At 37.0% G+C, this 25,051-nt stretch overlaps 1 long non-coding RNA gene across 2 annotated transcripts in view; it reads right to left on the bottom strand.

Moving 5' to 3' along the window:
• The window catches only part of LOC135416326 (uncharacterized), a 67,697-nt gene that overhangs the window by 3,283 nt on the left and 39,363 nt on the right, over positions 1 to 25,051 (bottom strand). The window contains exon 4 of one of the 2 annotated variants that reach the window (XR_010431546.1): positions 19,710 to 22,406. The exons of the other annotated variant lie outside the window; for it this stretch is intronic. This is a non-coding gene — a long non-coding RNA (uncharacterized LOC135416326). Of the gene's footprint in view, positions 1 to 19,709; positions 22,407 to 25,051 lie in introns of those variants that run through there. 2 annotated transcript variants of the gene reach the window in all.

Genomic DNA, 25,051 nt, shown 5'->3' with positions numbered 1-25,051 from the left:
TTCAGAATTTAGATGAGCTGTGAGGCCACACTTCTGCTACCCTGCATCTGGTTTGGAAACAAAGAACAACCTGTCTTTCGTTGCTCTCATCTTGTAAGTACAACTACCGCATAGGTAATTAACACTCCATGATAAGGGCTTAGTTTTGCATATCTTCATTTCCACTGACTCTTCCACAGTGTAAATCTTCCCACTTGCAATTAAAACAAATGCTATGCAGAGGAGAGAAAACCTGGATTTTCTGATGTTGAGGGACAGTGAGATACATTTATTTTTTCAGTTCATTTCCTGGAGAACACATCCATAGTATATAATACTTGAAATGTATTTTTTAATCCTATCTTTAAAAGAGGAAAAGTGCTTCTTCCCTTTCTCTCTAAAATGTTTAGAGATTAACTGAATCTGTGAAGTACACGGTAACTAAGAGCAGTAATTTTAAGGTATCATAGAATCATAGAATGGCCTGGGTTGGAAAGGACCTAAAAACCCTGTATTTCCAGACCCCCTGCCATGGACAGGAGCACCTTTCACTCAGACCAAGTTGTTCAGAGCTCCATCCAACCCGTCCTTAAACACCTCCAGGGATGGGGCATCCACAGCTTCTTTGGGCAACCTGTTCCAGTGCCTCACCACCCTCATAGTAAAATTTTTTTTCCTAATATCTAATCTAAATCTACTCTCTTTCAGCTTGAAGCCAGAACCCCTCATCCTGTCACATATTGGTGCTCTATAGTGAGAGCAGTATTATTCTATTTTTTTTATTATTTTTATTATTATTTCTGTTTATAGTACAGGTTCAGTTGTGCTGCCTATAAACCGATCAGTAGAGATTCATCTCCACAGGGGAGGGAACGAGATTTCTCTTGCTCTTTGCTCATTTGCAACAAATTCCAGGCACAAAAGTCATTCAGCACTGCTGCATAAAGGCCCCGTGGTGAACACTGGTTTTCATGGGTGGCAAAGAGAGAGAGGGGACAGACTCTTGTCCTCCCTAGCTTGAACATCACACAGGGTCAAGACAACCTGAACTTCTATGATTTCAGCCCATGAACTCGTCTGTGAACGAAAACTTATGAACTCCTAAATTCAGGTAAGACAGATTCATTAAGGCATCACTGTCCATAAGATAGGGTAAAAAAAAAAAATCATAGCCCTGTGATTGTTCTATATTTTAGCCCTCATGTCCAATTGTTTTCCTCTGCTATTTTAGGAAGTGAATTCAAGTACATAGAGATCTTACAATCTTGTAAATTGCTTCTTAACAACTAGTATGTAGACTTTTTTTTTAATATATTTACACACAAAAATGTTTAGAAAATGGAAAAAATCCTACTGAGACAGTTTAACCAAAGTTTCCTAGTTGTGTATTTGCTTTATTTCAGTTCCAGTATTTCACAGTCCTTTTCTGTTAACTGTCAAGTGAAAGATAAGGCTGTCATACTGTCTGAATAACAAAAGAAATACAATTTTCCTACACTAAAGTGTACTGGCCTTGTGCCACTGTTAAAATTAAATTTGTCCAATACCAGTTAGTTGCAGCAAACATTTTTATGGAAATAGTTGGCAAAGGAAAGAGACCTTTCTGGTTTTTTTTGTTGCTCCATTTCTCTGAAACAATGGGAAGAATTGATATTGCCTATTCAGTATAGAAGACAGGCTGTCAAGTAAAGCAAGACAAATGTGATGTCTTGACTGATTATTTCCTTAGATACTAAATCAATGAGCTTATTATCACAGCAATTACATTACTAATGTAAACAGATGTTATATGTAGAAGAATGGTTAACAATAAAGTAGGCAGAGTGTACTTTTTTCTGTTACACAAAAAAAAAATATTTCAAACATATTATATAGCAAATAACACTCAATTGTCAGTTCATATGTATCAGTTAACTGAATATATGCTGTATCACATGACTTTACATGTAAGAGAGATGTACTGTAAAGATGTACATAATTAACATTTAACTTCTGTAACTTTTATTGCCAAAATTAATGTTCTTATCTATACCAATCAGTAATAAAATTCAGGGGTTCCGAAATAAAAAAGAAGTGCTACAGTTCTGTTCACAAATTAACTGCCAATTTTCTTAATACAGCTTGTTATTTAGTTTATAATGAAATCAAAGAAAAAAAAAGCAATATCCTGTACAATGACTATTTTCATATAACTCAACTTGAACTTCCCATCTATTCTTTTATTTCATAAATAGTTATATATAAATTTCTAAAGCCTTCTCAGCTCTGGTCATTGTACTTGCTTTCGAGATATCTAGTATGTATAAAATAAATCATTATAAATACATCATAAAACAGTATTTATAATGCCATGTCTTTTTAGCAGAAGGTAGTTCCTACCTATGAAACAATTCAATCAGCTCTTAAGCTTTCTGAATACAGGTGAGTATTCAGGATATGCATTGTATTAATCCAAAAAAGTAATGAGGAATCAAAGTTAATTGATATATGAGTTCTATAAGAAAGGACCATTAACCAGTATTTAACCTAATGGCAGGACACTTCGACACTATCCTGTGGTCTTTTAAGTTGAAGGAGTCTAGCAAGTACTAATAATGAACATATGGAGCTAATCTAGATATAACAGAGATCATGTTAGAAAACTTGTCAGAAAACATTGTTTCACCGAGAGCAAAACTTTTAACGGGATGCTGATCACAAAGCTCTCACTACAGAGAGTTTTAACTCCACTGAATGCAAACAGTGAAAAACTTCAAAAATATTTTTTCCCCAGATTGGATTAAAAACAAGCAGCAGATAACAAATCCTACAATTTCTCTTTTCATCACTTTTATTGTATATATGACAGTGAAAGAAGCAGTCATATTCCTCCATATTTTCCTATTTCATGAAAGCTTCCTACTTATCATCATGCTAAACTAAAACCCCAGTTATTTTCTAAGGCATTTTCGAAGCAGCAAGATCTGTTTTGAGTCATTTAGAAAGGCTCTTTAGGAAAACTGTGCTCTCTATTTTCTATAAAAAGCTGAGTACTAATCAAAAATAACCAAAAAAAGAGAAACATTTCCTCAAAGATATAAGTTAAGTGAACTATGAATTTGAATACCAAGAATGAGCCAAAAGTTCCTACTCCCTGTTGTAGCCACTGGACATTTTTCTCTGTGAGCACTGCAAGAGTTTATTTTCATGAGACCTTGTAATGTTGGGATATTTGTATTTTACAAATCCATTTTATGTATACGTATTCGTGTGTACCAACAACCTCAAAGTGCATTTTTCTGATCTGACACCTGATTCTGTACCACTGGAGAGAGAAGTACCATCACTACTGCACCACTGAGAAGAGTGGGTGCAGGATTAACCTCTTAGCAACAATACACTCAAACATGCATTTACAGGCAGATTTTTAGTCTTGTCACCCAACTGACAAAATACATTTTCCCTGCAAACAGTCAAAATCATTTCTCCTTTGTGAAGACTGATTTCCATGACAGATATCAGTCACAGTTGTTTATGGTTATATGCATATTTTGTGCTAACTATTATTAGTTGTAGTTTTTCAGTCAAAAATAAACCACTTTTGTTAAAGTTTAAAAAATTTCTCTGTAAAAAAAGATAGAGATCAAGAGGAAGATGTTGATAAATTGCAGTCTGGTTATGGAATATCTAAGACAGAAAAAATACCCTTAAATTGACAAATAAGAAAAATTACAAATGTACTTATTTTTAGTAATGAAAAAACCCAACAACTTGGTAGACCTGTGAAAACATCAGGGAAATTTCAGGTAAAAGACTGCATCAAAGGTTACTCAGAGACCACTTGCAATTAAAGAGAAAATAATCTGCAGAAGTTCAAAATTCATGAAGACTTCTCTATGCAAAAAATAAATCTTCTACAATCTAATTTGCATTTAATATGTGCCAGAAACAGTGCAGATATATCTTTTTTAATATCTGTTAGCTTTGGTACATAGTACGGTTCTCTGTCTTCAGAGAACTTCTCTCCCTCCTGCAAAATTTAATTCTCTTGCTTTTGAAATACTAGAACAAAACAGCTACTTTTTAAAGATTTTTTTTATGAAAGGAAATATGTCTTTGTTTAAAACCACAAACTAGACATATCATTAGTTATGGTGTCTTTTCTCTGTGACTGAACAACTCATTGGCTTTCCAGACACTGGTTTCTACTGCTTGGTTTCACTGCCCATCCAGAACACCAGGTGAGTCTTCAGATCCCCAGTTTACTCAGAAAATAATAAGTTTTGCTCAGATTATGAGGGAAATACTGTTGTGATACTTACCTGTCACCTTCTTTTAAAATTAAGTGTAATTTGAAGTGAAAATGGGAAGGGAAGGTTTGGGAAGGGAAGGTTTGGGAAGGGAAGGTTTGAGAAAGTTTGGGAAGGGAAGGTTTGGGAAGGGAAGGGAAGGTGTAGCACTAAACCTGCATTATATGGGAAAACTGTTGTTTAAACATGTCTTAAAATGGCTTTTTGTGGTCTCTTTGCAAACACATGCTTCTTCTTCCCAACACCCCCCACAACAAGTGTTATCCCATGCAGGAATGTCCTGAGAAGATATCCTGAGGTGTTCTCATTGGCCCCTTTTAACCCCTTCCTATTGGTTGTTAACTCCTTCCTGCAACCTGTAATTGGTTACTCTGTGAATCCTCCTAACCCTATAAATGTAACCCCCCCAACAATAAACTCCCTCTTGCCTCCTCTCCACACCCGGTGTGCTGTCTCTGTGCCTGTCATGGGACCACGTGTGTGGGGGGAGGGGAGGGCACCTCTCCCCTCCAGGCTCGGGGCCTGAAGAAACCCCTGGTGCTGGAGTTCCCTTTCCCTATCCACCTCAAGCCGTTGGAAATGGTTCCTCAGATGGAAATGGAACTAGAACTGGGCCACCCCACGCCATGGGGGAAAAGGGATCCAGAGGAAAGGAAGGGAGGGAAGGTTTGGGAAGGGAAGGTTTGGGAAGGTTTGGGAAGGGAAGGTTTGGGAAGGGAAGGTTTGGGAAGGGAAGGTTTGGGAAGGGAAGGTTTGGGAAGGTTTGGGAAGGGAAGGTTTGGGAAGGGAAGGTAAGGTTTGGGAAGGGAAGGTTTGGGAAGGGAAGGTTTGGGAAGGGAAGGTTTGCGAAGGGAAGGTTTGCGAAGGGAAGGGAAGGGTGGTGTCAAAGTCACGCTTTCTCTTTTCTGGAGTTTTTGAACTCTTGGAAAAATGTTATGGACACAAGTTTACCCTAAAGGTAAAGAACCATTGTTTTCAAAGAGAAAAAAAATAAGGATGTTTAAAAGTCCATAATTTTCATGCTTCTCAAGAAAATAAAACACATTTTACAGACCCAGCTAACTGATTTTTTGTAAAGAAACGGCAAAATGCATTTATTACTCCTATCGGTGGCTAATAAGTAAGATAAAGGTTTTTAGCTTTGTGGGTTTAATTTCTTTTAAAATCATGTTTTATTACATTGGCCATAATAAATCAAATTGTTTGCTATCTCATCCACTGTCTGAGCAGTTCTATTGATCGGTGATGAATGAGTCCCCAAATTGCCTACTGTGTGCTCTATTCATGCACACTGCATTGCTTGTTTTAGCTATGCTTATTGTGAGACCAAAAAAAACCACCAAAGCTGCAGGTGTGGGAAAATTAAGAAGCTTTGCCAAGGAAGGTCAGAACCCTGGATATGCTGAACAGCTCTGAAATACTCTTAGAGGCTGACTTAAGGTGTGAGACATCTGCCTTTCGTTTTCTAACTGTATCTTAACTCGGACAATCGCAAATCAAAAACTATAGGTCTTTTAGAAGCTGGATCATATACTGAGGAACAAAAGGAAATCATAAAGTTGGCTCAGGCAACAATGCTCAACATATAGAAAGCAGATATTCTTTCCTTTCTCTCCTTTCACTGTACATATGTTACTCAACAATGCATTTATAAAAATAAGTAGAAGTCCATTTCCTCACGGCTGGTTTTCTACTTCATTCTTTCACACTCTTCCAAAGGCTTTTAGCTCATCACCACTCATGACATTGAAACCTTGGTGCAGCACTGAATGCTCTTTGTGCTCAGAGATGACACACCAGCTCCTATAAATGACGCAGAGCTGAGCACTGTTTAAATCACTTTTGCTTAAGTGTGGATAATAGCAGACAACTGGCAGAGAATCCAGTTTTGAAGCGTGGCTTCAAGAGAGCTAACATAAGCTTCACTTTGTCCTAAAGATAAATTCCATTCCAACTTTTTAAAAGGACAGCATTTAGAAACCAAAACTGATTAAATAATGTTGTCTCTTTATTTTTCTGTGGTCATCAAAAATGGTCTTCCTCATTATGCTCACAACTGGGGAAAACAACAGTTGTTTCCATCAATGTGTATGCAGGCAGCAAAAAAGGAAAAAAGGGTAGTGCACTGTCTTTTTCCTAGGATATATTTCTTACATTTCTTGGAAAAGACATGTGTTCAGAGTCAAATGCCCTAACACAAGATTTAGAATCTGACTGGAGGAATCCTTGTTTAAAAATGTGGATTCTAAAGTAAAAATTCAAAATAAAAGTATAGATAAGGTATCTTTTTTCCCCTGGAAGTGCTAATTTTAACAAAAAGCAGTGAGAGCTCATAACATGGCTACTAATAGATTCTTAATACAGATTTTAGGAACTAGATTCTATCTTTCACCTTGCCACCGCTATTTGTCGCTTTAGAATCTTAAGCCACTAGACTTAAACTTGCATTTGTTTTAAGCTGGAACTTCTACACATTATTCCTCTCACTCAGGCATATTTTGGATATGGAAACAATATGCACTTTTGCATAGTGTATGGCTGTAGAGAAGATGAGAAAATGCTACGGAGCGCTCGAAGCACTTGAAAGGAAAAAATACAAAAATAAAACTGTGAGAAAACTCATGAAAATCACTTAGAAGTCTGGAATAACAATAGCAATAATGAACCATGGAGGGACGAAAATCACATCTTAATGGTCAAAGTTTTGTATTAATTACAGTTCATCACTGTCATATCTTTCAGAGTGTTGTCCATTTGTTTAAATATTTTCTCAAGGATCTAACCATCTGAGTCACTCAATCAGTGCAATACACATATATGTATATTATAAAATAAGCTTAATTAACATTAAATTCCGTTGCATCATTCAGTAACCTAATATTTTCTGGCAAAAACAAGAGAGGAAAATTAAAAATTTAGAAAAAGATATTCTGGTTTTCACTTGGGTGACATTTTAATTTCTAAAAATTTCAAAATGCTACAGTGCTTAGAAACTACATTTGATGACCCACAGGTAACAATTCAATATTCACATCACATATATAGTAACAAAAAATCATACTATCACACCATGTTTAGCAAAATACAGAAATGAAAGTCAGAAACCTCTCTGTTTTAAATCATTCACTGCAGTCCTAGCTTTTCCATTTGAACATCTCATCCACTGTCTTTGACAGCTTCAGAAGAGATTTGATTCCTACATCTGCCTTCCACCTTTGATCCAGCAAATGAAAAATGCAGCCAAATAATCAGTGGGTGCTCATGGAGTCACAGCCATAAGCAATGAAAGCCATTTAAAAAGACAGCCATAATATAGTATTTCCTACCATACTTCAAAATCCAGTAGCACATATAAGTACCAGCTCAGGGAACAGTGTTGCCTTAATTCCAAAGACCAAACTTTGATTTATCCAAGCCTATATTACCAACAAAGCCACTGTGCACTTCCTACAGCAACCAAAAGATGTTTACAGCAAACCTAGTGACCCCCTGATGACTTTTAGTCCTAAAGGCAGGACTGACAATGTGGAATTTTTTACCAGGTTAGCCAGTTTCATGATCCTTGCTTTGCACAACAGGCTTTGAGTCACTGGTTTGCCAAGGTGAAATAGTTCTTTCTTTAAAAACATAGGCCTCACTTTCTACAGATCAAGCATTTTGGACAACTGCTTTCTGAAGGAGACATTGAATCAGAACTGGCTAAAATTCTTATATTTTTATGTTATTGAAAAAGTAATTCCACTATGTAACACTTAACAGCTAAGTTTAACCATGCACAGATGCAGCTGCCGCTAAAACAAGGAGCAGAATTCATTCCAGATAGTCATTATGCTAGATCTTTGAAGGCTACAGAGGAAATGAGCGCGGACTTTCTAATAAAGCATTTACAAGCCAATTATGAATTTTGTGCTTTTCTAGACTGGAAAGACTGGCTACTATACTAAGACATTCAAAAGAGCTAAACAGTATTATGCATACATGAAAATAACATGAAATTGCAGCTTTCACCACAGTATTATATACAAGTATTTTATATTTGACATGGCAAAGTTGTACATGAAAAGGCATATTCTGCTACATTTACCATGAAGGAATAGTTTTATCACTCAGGGATGGATTATTTATTTATTGATCAGAAGAGCTACCTGAAACTCTGACTTTCTCTAATTATCCATCTTTGCTACCATTGAGTAGGCACTGGACAAATGATACTGCCCTCTTCGAAATCAGCACATAAGCTAATCTACTGATAATTCTAAGAGATCTGGGGAAATGATTTTAAATAAACTTCTTTGTTGAATACTCAGAGCACTCTGCAGAGGATTAACTGAAACCTGAAGCAATGAGTGGCGATGTCAGATGCATTCTGCATTTCCACCCCAGACTGTTGAAACACAGAAATTAAGGTCAACAAAAAAAAAAGTCATTATCAAAATGATTTTTGGTATTTCTATATCCTTTGTCTACTGTCTGAACCAGTGAACCTCAGAGTAACAGGAACACCAGTAAGCAGCCTTGCACTGTACTGGTTACTTGTACCAGAGACCAGTACAATACCTGTGAATTTGCTTACACTTTGAGATACACACATTGTGATTCATATTCACAATTTTTTTGAAAGGAATGAAACAAAAGGTCCTAACCTGAGACACCATTTTTGTAACTTTGCCAACCTGGCAACAAAGCACGTTTTATGTTAATCTTGTATCTAGATTCACAAGGCACGAAAGTATACAAGGATTAATTTTTTTCCATATTATGTTCTTCAAGTATGCTCAAACAAGATATAAAAGGTCACACAATTCAATTATTAAAAAACACACAAGGATGGAGTAACATGTTTTATAACCCTTTATAAACTTTCTAAACAACACATAAGTATTAAACAATTTCCTTGGACTTAATACTCTTCATTGTCTTGATCTTTCTCTTCTACTTTTAAAAGCCAAAATCAAAATGTTTTTTGTGTTGATCTTATTTTCATTGTAATTTACTTTCTAGCTGATTTTGAAAGCTGTTTTAAAGTTCTAACTTAAGTGAAAAAGCAGCTACTGCACAAGAAAATCCCTGGGAAGAAATGTGATTTATGTAGATGAGTTTGTTAACAAAATTTACACATAAATGAGAACTTTTTTCCATCCTGGTTGCTATTACAAAGAAACACTGGGAAGTAAATTATCTGTAGAAGAGTACAAGATAAAAAATGTATTAAAAGCTGTAAGAATGAAATTGAAATGTCAAACATAGTTACTTATAAAAAACAGGTGATAGACTCCTCGTAAGCTACCTATTAAAAAGAGTAATCAAATTGAACTAAAATGACTTTACTTCTCCCACTAAACTTGTGGCTCAAATTCTCCACAGCTTTATTGCCTGTTTGCAGAGTTTCATTCACTTCTCGGCACTGCAGGCTTTCTGAAAGTTAAGGCTATATATGACAAGACTCCTTATTACTCACATACAAACCATTTGAATTCTGCTATAGGTTTTCACAAAACCCAAATAAATGCTTCTCAGCAGTAAGATTTTATGCGTGCCATAACCAAGATGTTCTGTAGCCTGCAGAAGAGGGAGATGTGCTGCAAATGCGGGTTTTCAAGCTGCAAAAAAGCCATGAAGCCAAAACTGAGAGACAAGGTCATTGTGAGCAAGGCTGGTCCTGGCTGCAGGACACTTCTTCCTCAGGACCCCTCCTTCCGAACCCCCATCTCATTTCCATCCCCCAGTCCCACCACCCCTGGTTGCCTTCTAGTGGGGTTAGTGACGCCTCCTGCCCAGGACCTGAGGTCCTGGGACAATGGGGCCAGGAGCACAAAGCATAGCGGTGTGACCGAAGTCTCCTCACCGGCAGGCCTTTTCAAGCTGATGGGAAGTAGGGCCACTTGAGCTGGACATGGCTGGCTTGTCAGTTCCTGACAACAAACTGTGTTTGGTACGCAGTGCTTTCATCGGCAGTGTCATGCTTTTGTCCAGCGCCATGCTGACTTTCCTCGGGTCAGTTTCTGGCTTTTGCAGATGGGCAACTGTGTTGAGAAATCCACCCAAGCAGAAAGGGCCCCCCTGGCTGGTGATTTCTCACATTTAATTACTTGATTTTCCTTTTCTGCAGTCAGGAAGAAAATGGAATTACATCATGCACCATGTAGCCTTGGAAAAGGACCAATTGTTTCTAATAGAGCCGCTGGCGACAGGCACAATACATGCGCTCCTTGTTTCACATTGGATATTAGATCCTCCAAACAAGTCTGAGTACTCCTGCTTGGAGGATCCTCAATAGGGAACAAAGGAGACCAGGCTTTTTCTGTGTCACTCCCAGCACCCTACAAAAAGGAAATCTTTATTTAAGGCACGCTTCACTCTTTTTCCCACTTTCCAATCATCTTCTGAGACAGCAAATGGTTTGGAGAGCAACAGTTTGCTACACGTAATTAGTGAGCTGATATTTTATTCTACCCACCAATAATTAGTTATGTGCATACCTCTACCACTTCACTTAACTGCAGACATGCCTGCTTGTAAATTTGTAGTCACCAAGAAGTATGCAATGGCCCTATGATACTTGGCTCTGGGATTGTACAGTAATGATAGTTTATTAAATCAAGTATGTTTACCACAGGCAGACAGATTATGTTACAGATCTTGTGCAGATGTTCCAGTATGGTTTATATTTTAAAAACCCAACCAATCAAACAAACAAACAAAAAACCCACAAGAATTATCATGTTTGATCAGATCAGTGAGGCATCGCACTCAGTACTGGGTCTCTAATGGCAGCCTATGGAGGATGGCTATGGAGAAGCGCGGATACACAGAGTAATAACTCTCAAGAACACAGCATACTTGTCAAAAAAATACACAGAAGTACTTCCCTAGAACACCCTCCCCGCTTGCAGTGATTTGCAGCTTAATGACTTTGTGAGCCAAAGTATTTAATAGCAATGGATGGACTTCTCTCTTACCGATCTTGGTATTAGTGACACGCTCAGGCCTTGTTGCACAAAATATCTAAAAACACTTTCCCCAATCACCTCCCAGCCTCAAGGAAGATGCATGCCTGATGATCACCCGGGTACACTTTTCTTCCCAGCACATGTTCACTTGCATCCCTATCACAACTGAATTTCAGTACCTGTGCTCCTAAACAGGTATTCAAGATCTTAGGAGAAGTTATTTCTTCCAGGTGCTAAAAAATGTATGCATAGTTCTAAAACAAGGCTTTCATCAGCAACAAGTTTTAAACTAATAAACCTACAGGAAAAATGCAGGCAAAACAAATGTATTTCTGTTAACTGCTGGAGATGAGGGTCACTAGTATCCATGTTAAAACATATCTCCTCCTAGCAGTATCAATCTCTATGTGTGAAATGTATGAGATGAGAGTTGTTCTTTCATGCCATACGTGGACAGGACGCCACAGAGTCACTCTACATCAAAAAGCAGGCCCAGAACACAATCATGATCAATGGAAGGGCATGGAGGAACATTTGTAGCAAGCAGACTTCAGACAGGGAGCATCATCAGGACAGGATGAGAGGAAGAGTAGATGGTACCAGCTGATGACAGATCTGAAATAAAAATTACTGGACATCACTGCTTCCCAGGCAATTCTGCAGATGTATTTATCAGAGAACTTCTTACTGCTAATAACATTAAGGTATAAATGTAGTATTACCCCTGTTATTTATTCCAAACAACAGGCCTTTAGGACTGACAATATCTATGCAGCTACCGCATGGTCCTGTACCAAGAGAGGCAGAAATCTCTAAGCTTTCGCTGAGAACTTTTAGATTCAATATTAATGAACAATGCAATATGAGTCCATATGGCTGGTGAGGCCTGAGCTGGAATTCATAGGATATCAGTCAGTGTACTGCAGGTTTCAGGTCTTATATATATTTTAAGATAAGAGTTTGTTTTAATGGTATGTTAAGCCACTGATGTCAATAATGAAAGAGAAGCGACAGATGTGCCTGCACAGATCAACTAAGCTTTTTTAATGTTTTTAAATTATTTGTTGTGTTGCAGACCTACATTACCTAACAAAAGAAAAATAGATTTGACTGATATACAGTCTAATTACTTATACTAAATTTAGTCTAAAGTAGGAATTTCTCTTTCATGCATGTCTTTTGATATGTTTTTTAATGAACATGAACTGGAACAACATATTTTGATGTTTCCAAACCAGTGGCTGCTTTTGTCACAACAATAAAATATCAAGTTTACAAATAATAATTCTCTAGAAGAACAGAAAGCAGTAGAAAAAGCACATTAAAAGAGACTTTACAGGAATTTATGACAAACTAGGCTTAACACAAAAAGTACATTTGCCAAAACCAGAAGTTTTGCCTGAAAAAAAAAAAAAGAATTTATTTTCTGGTAGTTTGTCAGTCAGGAAAAGAAATCTGAACATGTAAAACATACAGGGTTGAACACAGAAGATATAAATCACTGCACTTCAAATTGGACCTCCACTCTGGGCTTCCCACAATGCACTCTTATTTAGATGCATCCACCAAAAACATACAGAAACCTGATCAGAGTGTAGGTTAATGGAGTTGGATGACAGCACAGTCACTCTTGGCAGCTGAGGCCTAGTTAGATTATAGATATCTATGTTATAAAACTGCACCACGGCCATGCTCTGTCTAAAACTATGACAGAGGTAAGGAATCTGGGTGAATCCAATGTACAAGTAGTAAGTCTAAATCACATGTTTAACAGTGTTAGTGGGCAACTGGCTCTCCTGGTGCAAGCTAACATTCAGTGTAGTCTGTAGTGGCTTGATAACACATAGTTTCTAAAAAGTTCACCATATCTTAAAGAAGGAGAAATCTGCTGAAAACAGTGAGAAAATTCTGCTAAAAGGAATAACAACTGCCCAGCAAAAGTGCTAAAACCACATTAACAGTCTAGGGGAAGGAATGAAGATGGATAACTGCTGCACAGTGTGGCAGAGCAAAGACTGAAGACCTTCTTCCAGAAGGTGAGATGATGAGTACTGGATGAGCTGAAGAGTTCCTTGATGTGAGAACTCATTAAAACTTGTCATAGCTGCTCTCTCTACAAGCCTGTGGAATAATATGAAACAATTAAGGTACAATTATATATATCTTCTGGACAGGCTGTCTGTATCAATTCATAATCAGTTACTGGTATCTCCATGATTTTGACAATGCCTTCAGCTCAAACTTTCCCATATAACACTCTAGTCATCATATCAGACACAAGGCAAAGTTCATTCCTTAATTACATTTACTCTGATTAATTTAAATTTATTTTTGTGACAGTGGTTTGTATCATGCTGAACTACCATTAATATCCAAAAGTTGTACTAAATAATCCAGTTTTGAGTTTGTCACATACGTGGCAGCATCATGAACATCTCTGCATTATTTTAACATCTGTATTGCAAGTCATGGTTTAGACAACTTTCTCTGCCCCCTTTAAGTAAGTGTTATTTTCACAGTAATGCATGATTTCAAAACAACAGCAAAGGGCCTGGTGCTTTCCTGGCATTTATTGTAAAGGTGAAATTGATATGTTTGAAATGCCACAAGTAAACACAGGGCTCAACATGTAATGAAGCCCACACATCCTAAACTAATACAGGTAGCATCAACTCGGAGCTTGAGCTAGATAAAAACTCAAACTATGTTTCCTGGATGCTTGCTTTAGACAGCACTGCTTTCCCATGATCACAGAACTCTGTCTGTATTTTAAGTCAGTATTCGCATGTAAAGAACATTTGTTAATTGCCCATTCTAACATACTGTGAAACGCATGAGCTCAACACAACTGAAGACTTAGAGCCGGTTTGACTTGTATCAAGTGGGAGCATTGAAAAGGCAACTTCAAAACTTAGGGATTGTTTTAAGTGGTTTAAACCTATCCTCTAAGCCAACTCTTGCTAAAGAGCTGCAGAGGTTTAAAATAAAAATAACACATTCTTAGCCTGTTTGCATTTCCTATTCAAAGAGCTTGTTCATCTTTAATCTTAACTCTTTATCTCCAGAACCTTGAATGGGGGAAAAAGACAGAGACTAAACCAGAATCCTTTGCTCTATCAACAGATACATGGGAATTAGAAAATAACCCTCTGCTCATTTGCCAATAGCTTTTGCAAGTCATCTAATTAGATGATTAAGTCATTAAAGGGATATGCGCATCTGAAAAGCCTCTAGTCAGCCTCTGAAATCAGAGGAGATAAAGACAAGACTCATTTCTTTTTTCTCTTACACTGAAAAGGTAATTAATCCATTTAACTCTGCCTAGCAGTGCTTTTCTGTAGTAAAAAGGAGAAACTGAAGCAGGATAGCTTTTCAGAAACACTCTTTGAAACACCAGAATGACAAATGCCTCTTTCTTTTGCATGCCACATGAAGAGGTTAGGCTTAGCCCCCAGTGGTCAAAATTATTTAGACAAGAGATCAGCAGCAGTGTGTGTAATACTGACTTTGGTATTCAGGATGTTACTACCTGCTAATTGGACTTCGTTGCAGCTCAGTAGAAAGTCTCCCTCCAGAGCAGCACCTAAGGCTGGTAAATAAAATTTTGGAAAGAAAATTATTTAGCATCATTCACCTCCTCCAAAACAGGTTTCACAGAATTAATCTTGGTGCGTGTCACCTGCAGGATAGGGGATGATTTCCAAACAGTAACAACGATGTGTTGTGATTTCCAGGCCTTTACCATAAAGCTGAAAGTAGCGTGTTGGAAATGACACACAAACACGTGTGCTACCTTAGCAACTAAAGTACTACATTTCAAACTGTGAAAAAAACTAGTGCTCCAACGCTCAGAATTGTTAAGATCTCCATCTCTGTAAGGTCTGAAGCTTAATTTCTGTTAATACATGTTGATATTTTCAATACAACAGAACTATTAAGAAATAAAGGCAAGGTCAGCAAGAAGAAACAGAGCTCAAGAAAACCTTAATCCATGATGCTGTTGTAGGGTCTTGTGAGATCAGAGAGCGCCACCCGTGTTGCAATAGCTCATCCTCAGCACTTCACCTGTGAGAGAGGATCTGAACATAGGTGGCAGTAGACAGAGGTCTTATGCTCTGCTTTGCAATTCACCTCCCTAGAATTAAATTAGTGAATGAGGTAAAGAAAGAAAGATTAATCCTATGATCTTAAAACAAGAAACCTTTTGCCTCTAATTCACTAGCCTAGAATTTTTCCTGGGTCTAGTGGCAGAAATCCCAGCAACAACTATACAGCACAAATGGCAATATCAAACACGGAAATACTATTTTAACTAACTGACATTGTTATTCTAAAATCTAACATATCTATGTCAAAACAATTTCTAGTTTTGAGCCACAGTTGGAGTAAAATCTTATGTACTCACACATTTTTTGTACTTACAGTGCTGTAAGTTAACTTAGAACATTATATGATTTTCACAATAATTTTCTGAGAGAGTTCAGCATAGTTCCTGTTATTCTACTGTGTGTAACCTTAGAAGTGATTCAGTACTGTACCAGGGGCAAGGAAAGACAGAGAAATCACTCTGAAAGATTTAGTACACATTTCAGCACACATTTTAGTAGCACATTTTGACTGAAATTTTCAGTGACATTAACAGAGACAAAAAACTTGATGTATGGACAGACAACACTCTCCAGGTTTTGTGACTAGACTATTGTGATGTGTCTGCTTATATGCATACTTTCTTGGGAGGGAGGGTGCAAGAAATGAATCAAAATCTTCATGAAATACTATAGATCCTTAAATATCCATGAATTGTCAAAGGAGTCCAAATATTTCATTTAAGAGTCAATTGGCATCTTGATATCAAATAGATATACTGCCAGGATGTGTTCCTTTAGGCAAAATGATTATCAGTCATCCTTAGTTGACAGCAATTTAATAATAATACCAATATGAATTATTAATTTCTAACAATACTACAAATACATTGAAAATTTCTTGTCAACCCTTGCCTAGAAGGCAATAAATGAAACCTCCCCCAGATAAACTGAAATAAAACTCTCAAGCCCTTATTTTTCTCTGAAAAATGCAAATGGACGAAAGAGCATTAACTTAGTAAATGTTCTTTATTCATTCTTCAATAGTTCTTGCTCACTTAAATCCTTGTAATAACTTCGTTTTTTTCTTGTTTTTAATAGTATCTATATTTGACATTCACAAAACAAATATCTACTTCTCACCTCTTATGATAAGACAGTAGTTCTTTCTGCCCCACACTAATTAGCACAACTCTGTATTATAAAATAATTTTCATTTCAAATATAAAAAGAAGAGTGGTCAATTGGCAAAGGAATATGTGACTTGAGGATGTCCTGTCCTAATAATTTTCTAGTCTCTAAAACTAGTTTTGTTTTTTTGATTTTTTTCTAGTTTCTTAAAAAAACTAACTAGTACAGGAATGGCCAGTCCAAAATATAAGTAGATCACAAGGTGATGTGGGTTATTTTAATCTATATGCAAGTTCACTATGAGAAATCAGAAAAAACAAGCAACAGTAACAGTGTTTAACTACCTAAGCCATTATTTTGAATTCTATATTTGATATATGAACGTTATTTTCATAATTATAGAAAAAAGACAACATATTATTTCATATCTTAGCATATCCTAGCTTTGCAGGGAAGGGGAGCAAAGCTGAAAAACCTTAGGCTACAGACTCAGCCTCCAGCAAAAAAAACCTGCCACTGTCTTGCCAGAGTGGCCCTTGAGAAACCTGTAAACAAACATTTTTTTTTCTTATTGTACACAATATTTCCTTCCTTCCCTATTGCAATTTACATTACATACTTTTGACTGAAGGCAATAACAACTATACCAGGAAAAGAAACACATTTCAAAGGACGTCTAGCTAGCAAGCTCTCGATGGTTGAAATCCTTCAAACAGCATAACTTGCAAATGTAACCAGTACCATACCATAAGGCAAACTCACTTAAATTATTAGTTGAAGTAAAGATATTTGGTAGCTTGCTGAAAACTTCTAGCAGCTAGCATTCCAGATGCAGTGAAAAAGTATTTTTGCCAGGATACCACAGCATATTTAGATATTCTAACCTACTGATGAAACATCCTTACTTGCAAACATTTACTGAAATAGTTTTACGTGCTAAGTAGGTACTTTATCCATAAATCAATTTTTAAATGAAATGTATGCATATGTAATAAAATGAAAGAAAGGAGTGTAAGAGAAACAAAGAAAAAGTGCAACAACAGCTGTTGCAAAATAGTCACATAGAAAACAGATGATATGCTGCCAGTAATTAACAGGTAGCAATTAGGTCAAGATTAGAAAAACAAGACAACCAGCAGGGCAGAACAACTCTGGATGGTCGCTAATTTACCAGGGAGGACTTCAGGAAGTAACTAACATATCTGTATAAAAGAGACAATTAAAATCCACTTTTAGGGCTCAGGTAAAGACTTATTTAAATATAGTGCATGTGTATATTCAGTGTAAGGAATAAATCAGCATTGTAAATCTCTGTCATCACAAATTTCCCTCTTCCTTTTCTATCTTAGGTCAGGCTACCATTTCTAAAACCTTCTTAAAGCATTAGCAGGCTTCTACTTCCTTTTTTTCACACGGTTTTTGATTTCTTATTTTTGCCAGCTGCTTCATTCATACCTCCTATACACTAAAGGCTCCCCCTGTACATAAATTCCCACAATGCAGTTGGGTAAAGAGTGTATGCAGGAGCTAAAAGAGGATATTTTCAGTCTGTCCAATGTTAGGTTTAAATATTTGTTGTCTAAAGTTGTTTTGCCAGTGCAAAACCATCAAAATGCCATCAAAACTGTAATCTTCCTGGCTGGCATAGGTCATGAGAGTAAGTTTGATGTAAGTAAGCTTTAAGTATCACAGTCAGAGTTAAACATCAAAGCTTAACAACATTTTCCAATGCAAAAATTATTTATTGCATTTTTTTCCCACATGACCTTTTCCAGAGTCAGTACTAGACAAGCTCCAAGTCATGCTGTGCAAAATCTTAAGATGTTAGTACCCCACCAGTCTGTTCTTCCCAAAAAACAGTCAGCAAATGGGCAAAGCTGACTTAGTTTGGCTGCTTAGCATCAACCCACTGCCACTGGTGATGTAAGCCCTTAGATTTCTTGCTGATGCAGCTGAGGCGCAGAAACATGTTCCCATTTTGTAGTGGGGGCAGTAACCTCCCAGATGGAGAAGTCAGTTACGGACTCAAAATTGATGCCTCTAAAGTCATTACAGGTCTTCTTTGATTGCCATAACAGAATTCCTCAAATCAACAAAATGGTCTTGAAAAGAAATTTTTCAGACTGCATATCATCTTCCTAAAAAGCATATCCATTGACTTCCATTATTATATCACTTTGAAGTCAGTTGTATGATTCTCACAAAATGTCAAATGCGCAATGACTTGTCAGGCTTTATTTTAGGCATTTATCCCCTTTGGATTGAACAGGATATAATAGTAATAATGAAAGGAAAAACACAAGCTGTTTCTATCCCAGGATTTATCTCTGCTCAATTCAACCTTGTTTTGCTCTTCAGACAAAGTGATAACTTGAAGAGAAATGACCAGAGCTTTTTGGAGCACGGTAATGCCATCTCAAACAATCCTCTATCAGACCTTGGCATGCCACCTCTCCTGTATTCTCTCCTGAATTCAGCAGGAGGCTTCCAATATGACAACTGATCTACTAGACTTCCTACTGAACAAGCCAGAGCTTTATATTGGATAAGCCACTTTAAAGGTAGCTGTGAGGAGCCTGCCAGCCATGAGCTGCATGCAGATGAAAGTGAATAATGCAACATGCAGCATGCAGCAATATTCTGCCAGTACTGATTCCATCTGCACAACAAATACTCATCATGTTCACACAGACGGCACCTGAATCAATTATAATCTTTCAAGAAGGGTAAAAACAAAGACCTACGTTTTCAAAGCAAATGTCACCAAAACAGTTAAAAAAGACAAAAGCCAGGTAAAAATATGAATAGAAAAGATCTCTTGATTGCTCTTCACATTGTATACTGCACGGTGAGGGTTTTTTCTCCTGTTTGAAGGGTCAGAATAAAAAGTCTGAAGTAAAAACCATGTTTAAGTTTTCATCTTTGAAAGGATCTACTCTTGGAAAGAGAAGAGCTGAAAATATTCTAACACATCAGGATCAAACTAACAGTGCCACTCACTATCAGAAAGTAAAATACAGTTGAAGTATGCTATTTTCAAACTTTTTTACCCTAAAGAATAATGAGCTTTCTAGTGAAGCTAGGGAAAGCTAGCTTCCACAGAAACCACTCGTTTCTGCTGCGGAAAAATAATGCCCCCTTAAATACATTTGATAATTGGGACACAGAATGCACATACAAAGTATGCATTTTTCTATGCTCTCAGAGAAGAAAACATATGTACAGAATGCACAAACATCTTAGACCTGCCAAATTAAAACAATGGGATACACCTGGAGTCTCACAATCTTTTATTACGTAGTATGCTAAGTGGTGTTGCAAACTGCTTATACCAAAAAAACCCCAAAACCCTATGTTTTATCTTCAAGCTTTCTTTTCCATTTACCTGCATCAATTAAAACAAGGAAGCAGACACATATACCAAAACATAATTAAATAATTAACTTTGTTCACACCTTCTACTCATTCCTTGCTCCCAAAGCAGTTTCTATGCAGCCGATAGCACCCCCTTTGGCTTGTGGAATGAATTAAGAAGGTGCTCCTTCAGAGAAAACCAAAACCACATCCAGGTTAGTGGTTATTTGAAGGTCTCATGACCCACCATGGTCATGTCCACCTCAGACTGAAAGAAAATGTATTTTAATTGTGTTTAAATACTTTTAGTTGCTAATTTTATTCAGTGAGGAACTCAAGTAGTTGTTGTTTGAAGGTACTATTTAGGCTGTCAATCAACATTATGCAATCCTAATCTAAGTAAAAGACACCAAAATATATATGTAATGTTCAGTTATTTTCACAGTAATTATGCATGAAGTTTATCAATGAGACAGGGAAGGTATGAATGTCCTTTTCACAGTCTAATACAAGGCTGCACAAAGTCAAATTTTAACACTACACTTAGTTATCGATGAAATGTTGCACTGCTGTGAGAAAAAAACAGAAGTTAGACAAATTCAAACTATTGTCCACTGAACATTTCCTTCCTTTACAAAGACAATTTCAAGATGTTCAGATATGTCAAAAAAAGTCATACCAAAAAATTCAAATAGTTGTTTTTCTCAGTTTCAGTGAGATATCTGGAGTCCATCAAATAGGATATAGCTGTGAATCATAGTCTTACAGCATGAAAAATAAAAAATCACAAATGCTGTTTTCCTCTGATCTTTGTTATATTTGCCTACACCTTTACAAAAGCCACAGAAATATGTGAAGCAATATGAATTCATGATGAGGGAGATGAGTGACTTTTGCTGTTCACAACTGCAGAAAACAGCAGTCTTTCCTCCCTATTCAGTGCCTCTCTGGAATGGAAAAATCTGTCTCTAATTTTCCATTTACCTTAAGTGGTAGATTAGAAAACATTCCCAAGTGGAATTGTAAATCTTTGACTGCACTCCTTAAAAAGCAAAGACTTTTGCTTTCTTTCAAAAATGAGTTACCCAAGTCTATAGTGAAGAAAACTGATTTTGCCACATTCTAGTATATGCTTAATCTGAGGTATTTATAGATTGTGTAACACGAATTAGCAAATTTCAAAATAATGATAAGCATGAGTTCCTAAATGAATCAAATGCTCAGCTTCATGAAATGATTTTGTAGGCTACAGCTTGCTAGCACTGCCAAAAGGCTGCTTCTTTTCTCAAAGGCATCACAAACTCTCACATGATCCCTTTCCAGCAGAAAATTATAAGATTTGCTTGCACATAAGGAAGGGTCACTATGCAATTTCCTTTTACTATAATTTAAAATCCCGCAAATATAATTTCTCATGCTACTCTAGGGAACATAACAGTTTTGGCAAAATCCAAAGAAAAGGTAGAGCTGAAAAAAAACCCAAAAACACTCCCCCCCATTAATATTTGCAAAGAATTTTAATGTTTTCTCCTCAAGAGACAATAACTATCACCAGACCAGTTTGAGATATTTGTTTTTTAATTAAAGAAACAAAATTATGCAAATAAATGCCCCAAGAGTATTTTAGGTCTAAATGGTTATTTGACATTCTTCCCAAACTTACATGTTCAACTTTAGAATCATACCTTCCATAGATTAAATTTTCTTTGCTTGTTTACTGAAGCATGAGAATTACATATTTATCTTAAAGATCAATTTATCAGTATGCATAGAATTTAGTAATACTGATTCATAAGAAGCTTTCGCTTACATTCACAAACTTAAATATGTCTGTTACCTATTTTTGAGTGTCTGTCCTGAAAGACCTAAATACTATGTTTCAAAAACACTTTAGAAACAATCAGAAACTCTTAATTCTAAATTATTTCCAAATAATTACTCAAAAGTCATCTAGTTATCCTAGGATAGGATGGTGTAACACTGTTTTTAGTAAGAATATCACTGCGGTGACTATAACAATCAGTTCTCCTGGGCAAGAGGGAATTGGTTATCTGGCAGAAACTGCATATTCAGAAGGTTAAAACAGAGAGAATGTATAATCCAGCAAATATGGCTAAATATCAAGCTGCAGGACAGGCTGTCCTGTTCATATTTCTTGTACTTCTTAAAGGAACAAGGAAGGTCACGTAAAAAAGTCAGATATTTGAGGATGTATATATATGCTGGGCATCTTGTGTATTTCAAATGCAGAGGAAAGCTTTAGAAAGTGCTGGTGCAGCTCATTCTGTTTAAGACATGTATATGCTGCTGTCCACTAGTTTGGCATCCAAAAGCTCTGAATGCCTTTTCTCAGAAGTTATGTTTGTTAGAATAACTTGTCCAACACTCATGCTGCAGGGCACTGAAGTAGTTCTGTTTGCTAGGGCTGCAGCAGTTTCTGAAAAAAATCATCTTGCATTTTCCCCCAATGTACACTACATACAAAGCAGAAAAATGTGATCTGTGTCCAGCTGGTGGGAAGAGAGAACTCTATGGTACTCCCTCCTGTCCTGGTCTCTTCAGCAGTTAAAAATGGGAACACACTGCAACTCCATTCCTACGTATTTGTGAATTTCCTCCTAAAAGAATCAGGAAAACAAAAAGGATTGCTGTATGGTTAAGTCTCAATACAATGAAGAAACTAAAGCACCGAGAAACTAAAACTGAAAGCATGTCACAGAACAGACTTCTCTGGTACCATAATTGTGAATATCAGATGAGCATATGGTCAGCCTGCTTGCTTTAGGTTCGTCTAAATCCATGCCTATTTTGCACACATTCCTAAAGTAGGAATGATGTTCATTATACGTAGCTTTTTGCTTTATAATGATGCTGGTGGCATCTGCAATAATTAAATCATTAGTCATACCTGCCCACATTTGCTTAAAATAAGAGATGAAGTGGGTTTCTGGCAAGTAGGCTAGGCAGTAATCTCGCATTAATTTGTGAGACCTTTCAGGTACCGTAAGTTTTTCTGCAGTGGCTTTCTATCATTAATGCTTACACACAGTATGCAAGAAAAGCAGCAACATTTCTAGCTATTCCATCCAGAACTGTTCTGTCCAAAAACTTCTGTCTTTGGAGAAAGAATGAACTGCTAATGACACATATTATCTTTATTTGTACTTTAACTCATGCTTACTCTAACTCTTGTGATTTTCTTTCTTTGTTGCATCTCCTGCCAGGAATACTATTTCAGATTACCTGAGGGTTCTCCTTGCTCAGTAATTTTTACAGTAGTTTGAGCTATTTTGATAGATCTTTAGACCTTGTTTACAATATTCAATCTTTCAACTAGAACCCAAACTTTGCAAAAATATGCTTCAGAGCTGCAGCTTAGGAGAACATAAAACTACCATAAGCCCATATGTGAGAACTGAGAGCCAAGCCAACAATAATGACAAAGAGGTTCACATTAATATGATGCCAATATTTTTCTTGATGCAATCACATATAACCTCTGGGTCCTAGAATTATGTTCCATTTCCGTTATTCCTGCTTTACATCTTTGTATGGGACAGTTAGTCAATGGCCTATAAACTATTAAAATGATGGATAGTCAAACATTCGGGAAATGGATGGCATCTCATGCTACACAGTAAAGATGACTGATCTTTCTGCAAGGTTTCAGGAGTTCCCGAGTCCTTTTGGACCTAATTTGGACTCTTTAATCAGTGAAGGTATGTTATTAAAATTCTGGACTTCTGCTTCCTTTTTGAATCCCTTTTTGCTTCAGATTAATGTGGGGCAGGAGGAGCACTGCCTACAATATCAAAGATACATTTTCCCCCAAACCCACCTCAACCTATACATCAACATCTTCGGTTATGTTCTCTTTCTTTTCTAAAAAATCCTAAGAGTCCGTGTGGTTTTTTGGAGGCTGTGGCTGAACTCTGAACTAACCTTTTTGCAGGAAATATTTTCTCCCGTTTGTGTTTCAGGGTGACAAAGCCCATTTCACCCTGACCACAAGTGCATGGTACAGAGCACTGCAAAACAGGAGAATGGGAAAGGGCAATATATACCTCAGGATGGGCAGCTATTTTATCTTCAAGAAGAAGAATCAGTATTTCAAAATCCTTCCCTGAAGGGAGAAACCATGTCTTTGTTCTCCTGGATAGAGGAAAAACAGTGGTGGCCTACAAGCCTTGCTCAGAGGCCACTCTCCCCTCCAAAGACTCCCTCTGCAATGCTGTGTCTGACCACGGTCACAACCTCTCCTCACCCACTCCAGCGAAAATGCGGACCCACTCTGCTGTTTAGTTATGGCATTCTGTGGTGTTCCATGACACAGTTTTAGAAATGTAGGATAAAATACTCAGAGCTTCCTTTTCATGTCTCCTTCCTTTGCAGCATGTTTGCTTTAGTAGCAGGCAGAGTACAGAAGGATGGCAGATCAGATAGGAGAGCCAGGTGATCCCCTGGCTGATGAGGGGGTTTGCATTGTCACTGCAGGCACCAGAGAGCAACTGAATGCCTGGCATTTGAGAAAGAAGCCTGACTCTTATTTCCTTTCCTTGCATTTGAAGGAACTTCACAGTATTTGACAGGTCTTAAAACTGTGCATATCTGCTGCCATGTAAGAGGCTTGCCTCTAATTTAGAAAGGTACAGTAGATAAATATTACCTCAGTAGGGTTTACTAAAAGTCTTTCTTAAATCAACAGCTATGCAGTGTAGTTAGAACTATATGCATGCAGAGCAATTTTAGGCTTTTTGACATCTTCACAAAGCCAGTGGTGGATACCCATTTTCAGACTCTGAGAATGATTACATGATATCTTGGCAGGCCAAGATGACAGTATGCAGCTGGTAAGCTGTTTCTAGCTGTCATAATAGGTAGTGTTTGAAAAGGAAAAAACAAAGGCTTGCTTTAATGAGGCCTACAGCAGCAGCAAACTGAAGTTATAAACACATTTGCTGCTATTTTGAAATTTCAGTGAACTTTTTTCTTACTTCACATTCCTTTTTTAAACACATTTTGCTGTCTGCCTTTATAACTTCAGCCACTGCTGTGCGCCGTCTTGTGTAAAAGTTGCTGGGAGAGATTTAAGAGTTATTTTTTGTTTGTTTGTTTTTGGGGTGTTCTTTTTTATCTTTATCCCATGTCTCCTTTGAATTTTTCCCTGAAGAAAGAAACTGTTTCCTCTAAATACAGCCATTTGGTTGAGTGTAAAAGTGTTAATTGGGGCATTTATTTACTCTGTCGAATTAAATTCCACAGT

Source organism: Pseudopipra pipra, chromosome 1, assembly GCF_036250125.1.
Source record: "Pseudopipra pipra isolate bDixPip1 chromosome 1, bDixPip1.hap1, whole genome shotgun sequence".
Lineage (NCBI taxonomy): Eukaryota > Metazoa > Chordata > Aves > Passeriformes > Pipridae > Pseudopipra > Pseudopipra pipra.
Note: the sequence above shows the minus strand (reverse complement) of the source record. Positions and strands in the feature narration are given on the sequence as shown.